Raw genomic sequence first — 9815 nt, 5'->3', positions numbered from 1 at the left:
AAACCCAGTATCCATGCTAAAACTTATTTTTGTTCCATTGTATTTGCAGGCTGAGGTACTGCTCAGTACAAGGACTGCTCAATCCTCCATGAGTGGAATCAACACATCTGTTCATCCTATTAAAAATAATGAACACTATTCAAAGTGAGGAGTACTTTAATGTTTTTCTATGTGTTAATTAGCTTACATTCAAAACCACTTGAACCCCAGCATCTGGATTCAGGGGGGAACATTAGACCGAAAAAAGAAGAAGATTTAAGTCTGATCAGTACAGCCTGGTTTATTCCATCCCACCAACACCAATCCAGACTGAGAAGGAGTGACTGTCAGCCATTTTTTATAATCTATACAAAATCTGGAATATATTATCAAACATATGACAACAATATGAACTCTAGTGTTAACAGAGTGACAATGACATGTCAGATGAGTCATTGTGAAACTATTCTGAATCATGGTCACACTATGTCAGTAATATAATTACATTGATTATATCTTATTGTATTTATTGCATTTTATTTGAATGCAGGGTCATTAAAATTAGTCCATATACAAACATAGGTGTTGAATTAACTGTGGAAAAAGTAATTGGTTTACGATTAGAGTCATTGGACTAACAGCTAATTCATAAAACTTGAACAACAAGGCACTGGATTAATAAAGCTTGACTGTTAGCCTGGTCCGGACCAGGCTAACCTCACAGCTAAATGTCCATGGTAACTAAGGTAGGATTGCTTCACTTTGCTTTCGTGAAACCGAGTCATGGATAAACTTATCCAGGGCTAACTGGTTAAACTAATGTGGCAAGATAATTCAGCTTTCATAAAACCGATTCATGGCTAATCCTGGATAAATTAAGCCAGGATAGCTGTTAAATACAGGCTTAACCCCTAATTCTGCTTTCGTGAAATAGGCCCCAGGTCTTACGCCATGTGGTGGATGCTCGCCAGCCTTGTTTTTCTAAAGTGTCATTGTTTTTATTAAGATGTCTCTATTACTTTGTTCATACTCTGTTCTTTGCTTGTTTTCACAATGTATAACTTGTTTTATCCTGCTGTTCTTATTTTCAATATTATTGCAAAGTTGTATTATGCCTTTTGTAATCTCGGCATCGTTGAAAATGAGGGCTCTGCCCTCAATGTATTTCCGAGAAAATAAATAAAGGTTGAATGAATGATTGCTGATATTACGTTTTGTTTGCCTGATTAAACTTTAAGTAAGCAGCACTTTTACACTGCAATGTCCATCGTCAGGTTCATACTCAAATGACACTTTTTTCATTATGTTATTTAGTGATACAAGGTATCGTACAGTCGGTGGGGAGGAGCTAGGGGCCCCAAACTTGAGCTTAGCTTGGAGCCCCAGAATTGCTAAATCCGCTGTGACGTTTCAAGCTACACGCTCTTCATCAGTCTGATGAAAGCATGATATACTGCTTGATCATGTTTTATATATTTATGTAACCATGGCAGAAATATAACAGATCAGTATCTTTGACTACACCATCTTGGAAGTTTCACCCAATGAATCAATTAAAGTGCTAAAGTAACCACACTGAATTACAACAGGTTTGTTTGTAAAGGAAAGGGAGCCAAGACATGCTTCTCAAGACAATCAAGGTGCATTTATTTTAAACCAACAACATATCAAAACACTGGGTTTGGCCAAAGTCACAGATCAAATGTGAATAACTTTTAAAATATTCTGTTAATTAATCACAAGCTAAATTGTTAAAAAGGTAAAACCCAACTACTAACACATGAAAGTACATTAGCACACTAGCACAGGCTGGTAGGAGCAACAGTCAGGCTGTAAGGTGGAGGAGAGAGGTTAGTAGAGTGATGGTTCCAACAATTCACTACACCAGTGCTTCTCAAAATGTTTCATGTCAAGGACCCCCAAATTGTCACATATTAGCCCGCGGACCCCCATTTGAAAAGATACACCTCAGGGACCCCCATAAGAGAAGATTGTTACGGCTCTAGCAGTGATTCTCAACCATTTTAATTACAAGGACCCCCCAGTTTGACATGCATTATTAGGCTACGGACCCCCTTTTAATGGCATTTCTATCTCTGGGACCCCAATTTATATTGTAAAATCAATGTTAATGTTTTTACAATAGTTTTACAAAAAGGTAGAGAATCCACCCAGGTCAGAGAAGAACTGCCTGACTTTGGAAATGCCAGATGTCACCTGCTGTGACAGTGGACATAGTGTGCATTCTCATAAACATCTTGCACCTTCTTATTCACACCACCTGTGGCTCCTCTCATGACACTTGCACCATCTATGATGCGTTCTCTCAAAACAGAGAGCATACAGTCAAGGAGTTCATTCTGTACTGTCTTAGATGTTCCCTTAAACACAGTAGCAGCCTGCCAGGTGCTCTTGTACAACTGCATCTATTGCTGCTACAAAATCCACCAATCCTCTGAAAACACCAGGATTTGCTGAGTCTTCACTTTCATCATGCCCACGTAGGGCTAACTCAAAGGCACCACAGAACTTGACACAATCTATTATTTTAGACAAGATGTGCCTGTTTCTGTCAGCCTTCTCATTGTTTTTACGGATCCCTAGCCTGTAGCCTTCATTAAGCTGATGAGCAGCTATGTTCACTTTTCCAAACATGGCTAGTTTCACTGCATTGTCCATGTGGATTGAGGTTCCCTCATGTTTTTCAGCTTTATTTGATAAGTGCCTCATATCTATCACTCCAGTCTTCCATGCTGGGTCTGACCCTGCTGTTTGAAAAAGGAGACAGGGAAAGCAAAATAAAGCATTGGACTGATTACATCCAGTTAGCCAAGCCTTCTTGTTGTACCAGCTCTTAGAAAATGATCTTGTGTATTCCCTTCCTCTGTCCTTACTTTTCTGATTGATGTTGACATCATCAGTTAATGTTTTTATTATTATATTGATATATTATACTGTTGTTGACTTTTCCATCTCCATATTCTATTAAGTTGGTGCATTCATTTTGTTCCCCTTCTTTTTAGGTGTGTGACACTATCTTGGGCCATGCAAAACAGAGGTTTTCCTTCACCAAGCACCTAATCAGTGCTGCACTGCTGCAGAGTGTCAATTTCCACCAGTACAGGAGCCGGTTCCCATGCTGGCCTACCCACTGCTGAACAAGAACAAGCTGAAAACTGAGCTGTCACTCATCTACAGAAATGATGAGTTCAAGAACTGTAGTGGTGCTGTGGCTCTGTACCAGGTCTTCATGGAGAACAACCTTCAGGACACCTTCTCAGAGACTGTAGCTTTGTTGAAGATCCTCATCACAACTCCTATGACTACAGCTGAATCTGAGAGGTGCTTCTCAACACTGAAGAGAATCAAGACCATCCTCAGAAACTCAATGACAGAGGATCGCCTCAATGCATTGGCCATGCTCTCTATGGAAAAGAAACTTGTCAAAGACATTAACCAAAAAGTCATTGAAAGATTTGCATCTCTCAAGGAAAGGAGGGACACATTTCTGTACAAGAAGTAAAACTTAAGCCTTAAGGTGGCAAAGTCAAGTCTTTCAGCCATTTCAGTTTTTGATGGGACCAGTTGTTCCCCAATGATATTATTCTTTCTATTATTAACATTTTTACCTTATTTGTTTATTTTTCAAGGCAGCGTAGCCTCATTCAAGTAGCCTAAGTTATTTTCCATTTGGGACCATTTGGAAAAACTCCTGCTGTGTATTTAATTATAGATGGAAACTATGTAGACATAAATCCGTTTTCTAAGCAATTACCAGCAGCAGTCTTTATGTTTTTTTTGTTTTGTTTTGTTTTGTTTTGTTTTTAACCGTAAAGACATTTACAATGATTCGTTAGTTTCAAAGATAAGAGATTTGCAAGCATGTTGATACATTCAAAAGTGGTTTTAAGCACCAGTATTACACTGCATTCACTTTTCTCAAGGTTACCCTGAACTGAGGAAGTCCTTTTGTAAATTGTGCCAGAAAAATCTGATATAAGATTGTGCTGTTACACCTAGCTTTACAAAACTACAGGCCTCAAGAAAGTTAGCAAATATCTATGATATAATATCTTATAATATTCATAAAACTATATTACATGGGCCGTACCATACATATATATTGTCTATGGAACCATGGAAATGTGCATTTGACTACTGATACTGAAATGTCATCGCAATAACTTGTCTGTGTCTAGTATAGGAATTATGTCATATAGAAATAGTAACACCACAAATGTCTTGTTCATTCTTCATCACAATCACTCCCGGCACAATAGATTTAGCTGTTATTTTTATCATCATTCATCATCTAGATTTTTCTTGTACAGCATTGGTTCTCAAAGTGGGATCCGGGGACCCCCATGGGTCCTTGGGGGGGGGGGGGGGGGGGGGTACCAGTGGGTCGCCAGCCAAATGTGTTAATATAGTGTCACAATCCTTTTAACCACTTTATTGGCACTTTATAAGGCACTTTTTGTTTGGTTTTGAAAATGTTCAAGTCATATGACTGATAATGGGAAAAAATAAAAGCCTTCCTCTGAATGTGATAATACCTTTGTGCATGTTTGCTTGGTTTTTGAGAAAGAAAAAGAGATGCTATTTCAAACATTTTAGTACTTTTAGTACTTTAAGTACATTTTGATACCAACACTTTTGTACTTTTACTCAAGTACATTTTTAATTCCAGACTTTTACTTGTAACAGCGTATTTCTACATTGCAGTATTGATACTTTTACTTAAGTAAAACATTGGAGTCCTTTTTCCACCACTGATGGGGAGTGACTCAGAGAGCAGTGCCAGACAGTGTTGCCATGTCCGCTTGACCGCCGATTATAAGCTTGTGTAGTAACTGGAGCTAATTGATGACTACGCCACCTCCCGCTTGTGGAAGGAGCAGGAGGAACCCCTAAACTTTAGAATGTTCAACACAGTGATGTGACCAACTTCCTTTAAAACAGGAACAATTTACCAGAGGCAGTTTGTGTAAAAATAGAACACACTTTATTAAACAACTATGTAACACATGGGTTATTAAAATATCAGGCAATAGTCAGTAAGGCAAGAATATAAAGTGACAAGTTAGTTACTCTTCTAATAGGGAAGGGCGGGTCAGTCCCTACACACGGTACTACCAAGGTAACTATTGGGGAAAACGATAAAGGGGACAGGCCTGGGACCAAACTCATAAAATATAATAGTCAATACAAAAACATGCAGTTTCAGGATTTTACATACACACCAATACAAATAAAAACAAAGGTCCCACAGTGCAGTCCCAAGATAGGAGAGGAAGGCGTGTGTAACAGGGCGGACCCGGTCTTGAACACGGTTACACTGTAACATAAAGTATATAGTATACCTCAAATGAATGAACTCAAATAAACAAATCAAAATCAAATCAAAATAACAGTGGAAAACAGTGGCTGGACTGGTCCCTTTAAAGTTAACAGACAAAACACATTAGTTGTTGCCAGCACTAGCATGTCAACATAATGCAAACACTATTCAAATCATTAAAAAGAACAGCATAAAGCTACTTTGCTTTGCAGTGAATGCACACAATGCAGTACAATGCAGGGACAAGGGCGGGGGACAATTCCAGCACCACAGCTATAAGAAGACTGTCAGAAACTGCAAGGTTTATTTCCCCTCCGCTCCACAAGGAGACACCACAATGGGATTCAGACTGGTACCTGTGGTGGTGACCTCACTTCCTCCCACTATAAAAGCAGGACTGGATTCCCATTTGCCCCCTTGTCCTTTGTTTCCAAACACATGCAGCCGGCCTGTGTTTGCCGTGTGCTGCTGATGTACCACTGATGTTTGCCATGCGTCTGTTAAACCCGGTATAATGTAAGTTCCAGTGTTTTACTTCTAGTGATGTGGATTATATGAGTATATTTAAGAATTGATGAACTTGAGTTATATGGATATTTAGATGTTTAATATTATGATGTAAATACTTGGCCTATTATTTTGATGATATACCTTAATGTATAATATAATTTAAAGGCCATATTTATATAGTTTGATATTTGATCTGGCATGATATTATAATTTGTTTCTTTGTGTCTTTGTTTAGAACCATGGCAGCATCATGAAAACCTACTGTCATACTATTCCATCAGTATCCGGCTAAATAAACTGGATATTTGATTGCAACCTTGTTTCCTGGTGGTTTGTGGCTCCAGTATGAAATTTAAATCCTAACTAATGTTACAAAACTAAAATATACATTAAAATACACAAAGAGGCAATGCATAGAATGTATACAGTATCTCCCGGTGTCTAGATAAAGCACAGCAGTTCACTGGAGGTATCATTTGTAGACTGAAATAAAATACATACATTCGAATAAAACACAACAATGTTGATACAAAGTAAAGTGCTATAGGCATGGTAGCATCCATGTGCTTTAACAGTAGGCAAAGAAACACAGCAGTAGCATGTGCTCTAACAAACAATAGGCTAGCAGTAGCATTAGCTGCAACAAACAAAAGGGTAGCCTTACAAATGGTTATGATGTGCTACACAAAGTTGAGCTTTGGCCTACCATGTGTTCTCCTTCACCCTTCATGAGAGGGGAAACACCATCCTCTGCAGCAGAGTCAAATGGCTTTCTACTAGGAGGGACTAACTTCCTGGTCATGTGACTAGATCAGGTGCACTATACTTCATGTGACTAGGTCAGGTGCAGTGGGGCAAGCTTTGGGAATGCACTGCGGATGTGTAAGTCCCGGGAAAGTTGTGTAAGTCCCGGGAAAGACGCGCTCCTGTCCTCCTCCTCCTCGCGTGATTGGCCAGTAGTCACTTTGAGTGTCTACTGGCGCGCGCTCGTGGTGCCTCTCGTGGCTCAAGTTTGCTTGAGACTGCGCCCCTCCGTCGCGGTCCAGTCCAAAACTATACTTTATCTGCAAAAAAAAGTAGTCCGCAGTTGTTTGAAAAATAATTGTCCCAAACGGGAGTTTAACCTAGACTCCCAGTCGTAGTGGATTGGGAGTCTAATGATTTGAGATGCGCCACTGTGGCCAGTGCTGAGATTGGGTATTCGGGCTGTATTAGAATGTCATTTTCTAACTCCTCTAATGTAGAAGAAAGAAGTTTCCGGGCTCCCACCCACTACAAATCCGCCGTGCACGACCATATAGCTGCAGTGGGTGCAACATTCACCTTTATTCCCACACTTGTTTTTCTGTAAGGTTGCTTGTAAATATTGGTGGTTGTGTTTTTTGGGGTTTGTTTCTAAAGTGTAGTTTCTTATTTGTATTATTTTTTTTAATCATTTAAACCAGTGGTTCTCAAATATCTCACATGTCATGGACCCCCCACATTCATTTGTAGGTGAGACGGAGGAGAAGCCCGGCCAGAAGGCCATCCACAGAGCCTAGCCCCTCCATGTGCCAGAGTCTCTCCTCTCCCCCAGTCCCAGTGTTACGGATAAGAGTGCTAGGAGTGTTAGTGTAGGGATCTGTGTTTATGTTAGGTGTGCGCGCGCCCGTCTTGTCCTCGTCCTCGTTCTTCGTTTGATCCTATGCAGATTCCTTCTCCAGGATTGGTGGGGAGCGCTTCAGGCCCAAGCTCTACACTCAGTCTACTGTCAGTCCAGAGAACACTCCATGTACGTCAGTCTAGTGACAGCGTGCCCAACGGAGTAGTTTAGCTACAGTCTTAACATACAGATCATTTGTATCCAGTCAAAACTGCATTGTGTCAATTGCTACTTAAGTAAGTGCTTCTTGTGAAAGTTGATCCAGGGCAGGTAGTATATTGTAGGTATTTATTTCTAGTATTCCACTGTTTAGCACCAGGTAGAGGGCAGGTTCCATTCACTGTGTATTTATGTTTGATTAGGTAAGAGTAGGGTAGTCAGATAGTTAGGTTTTCTTTTATTCCTATTTATTACTAAGTTAGGAAGTCAGAGTTGGGGGTTATTTCAGTGTTTAGGAAAGCGACCTTTTGTTTCATATTTGTTTCTTTTCTTTGGTTCCTATCCGTGCCCTGATCACTCAACAGCACTGGTAGCACTGTTATTCCATATTTTGCACTGATTGTATGCCATACTTTGATTTACTGTGAATAAAAGCTTAAGTTTGGCTTGAACCATCTTGCCTTGTTGCGTTCCTACTCCCCTAGACCCGGTGGCTCGTAACACCCAGCAAAGTAGTTCCGGACAAGCGGATTGAGTGGCACTGTCTTGCCCTAAGAGGACAGACCGTGGGTAGCTATACCTGGTACGTAAGTCGAGGCTTGATCAACCCCCGGCTGGGTCACCTAGGCGAGGATGTATGTTGTTGCGAGACCCGAAACACCCGATGACCCCAGGCTACAACACTGATGATACGTCCCAGGTGCATCCATGTGATGTTTTTTATTCGTTATAGGCCTATTTGTCCCTAAACCCCATCTGAAAATGTTTAGTGCCAGGGATGTGTGTTGTTAGGATGTTTAAAAACTCTTCCAAATATTCCACATTTATTAGATTCTTTGAAAATAGCGATGCGACGAGCTGTGAGCTTGTAGATCACTATCCATATATGGGCATATCAGTCCCATTCGGGCAAAGTAACTAGTAACTTTTACTACGCGGCCCTCACGTCTAGAATTTTGACACCTACAGTAGGCTACGTGCCACGGCCGATGTGACTGATATAGCCATATATGGAGATCTGTGTGTCTGCCAGTCCTTGACCCTTTTATGTCCATATATGGAGATCCCTGATGTCATCAGAATACGCCCAGTAACCCATATATGGGCATGCTGATATAACTATTCATAGGGGAAATATGGGAAAAATATCATTGTGACAATTTATTTGAGGCAGATCGACATGATCGTATCACAATTTATTTTTCATTTTGGTTTTTAGGATTATTATTGTATTATGATGATTGATAAAACCTATGAGGATTGATTATATGTATATGATTATTAATATGTATTCATTTTAATAATCATCATATATATATATAATTTATTATTTATATTTTTATTGATATATATGATTACTCGCCATGGAAACACAACGTGTAGGCTTACGGACGGTCCGGTGCGGTGACGTCATGTCACGTCACGGTGACGTCACGGTAATGAGCAGTATAAATAGCAGGCCCACAGTGACGTCACGGTAATGAGCAGTATTAATATTGGTCCCAGACCAACCGTATCACAGACTATGTTTCACATTGAGCTTGTCATGATGGCGCTGTTAGTTTTTTATTGTTTGGACTTGTCATTTTGGAGAGGCGGCAAGAAGAAGGCCGTCTCCCGTCCAGAGGTCTCCTGTGAGACTCAGAAGAGGAGACTTAAAGGTATCGCTCCGGTGGACAAGCTTTCCGACGCAGACAGAGAATGGAAAAGATGTCGCTTAGCTGCGCAGAACCTCCACAAGGCCAAGAAGCTCTGCAGCCGGAGCATCGGAGAGAAGACGAACATGAAGGACAAGCCCGTCGGAAAGGGCGATTCCTCTATACTGGAAGAAGCACGGAACAATCTGGAGGCCCTGACGGCCGAAACTCTCCGTCCGCTGTCGGTAGCCCAGGTCACACAGGTGGGTCTGCTGGTGGACGAGGCCCTGCGGAGGAGCGAAGGCGAGAGGCTGAGGCTGGAGGCGGAGCGCTTTGAGTACCAGAGAGAGCTGGCTGCCCTCATATTTGCGTTGCTCCGTATATTGTACAAAGATCACATGGTGAATACCCAATACAATACGGTCAAGGAGGCGCAGGAGGAGGTGGAGAAGGAGAAGAAGGCAGAGGAGGAGGAGAAGAAGGAGAAGACGCTGAAGGTTCACGTAGACATTCAAGGTGAGCAGGAGGTCTTGAGGCAGGAGGTGGT

This window comes from Gymnoscopelus microlampas (genome assembly GCF_963454915.1).
Source record: "Gymnoscopelus microlampas genome assembly, chromosome: 12".
In the NCBI taxonomy this organism is placed as follows: Eukaryota; Metazoa; Chordata; class Actinopteri; order Myctophiformes; family Myctophidae; genus Gymnoscopelus; species Gymnoscopelus microlampas.
The sequence above is the reverse complement of the archived record's forward strand: the minus strand, read 5'-3'. Positions refer to the sequence as shown.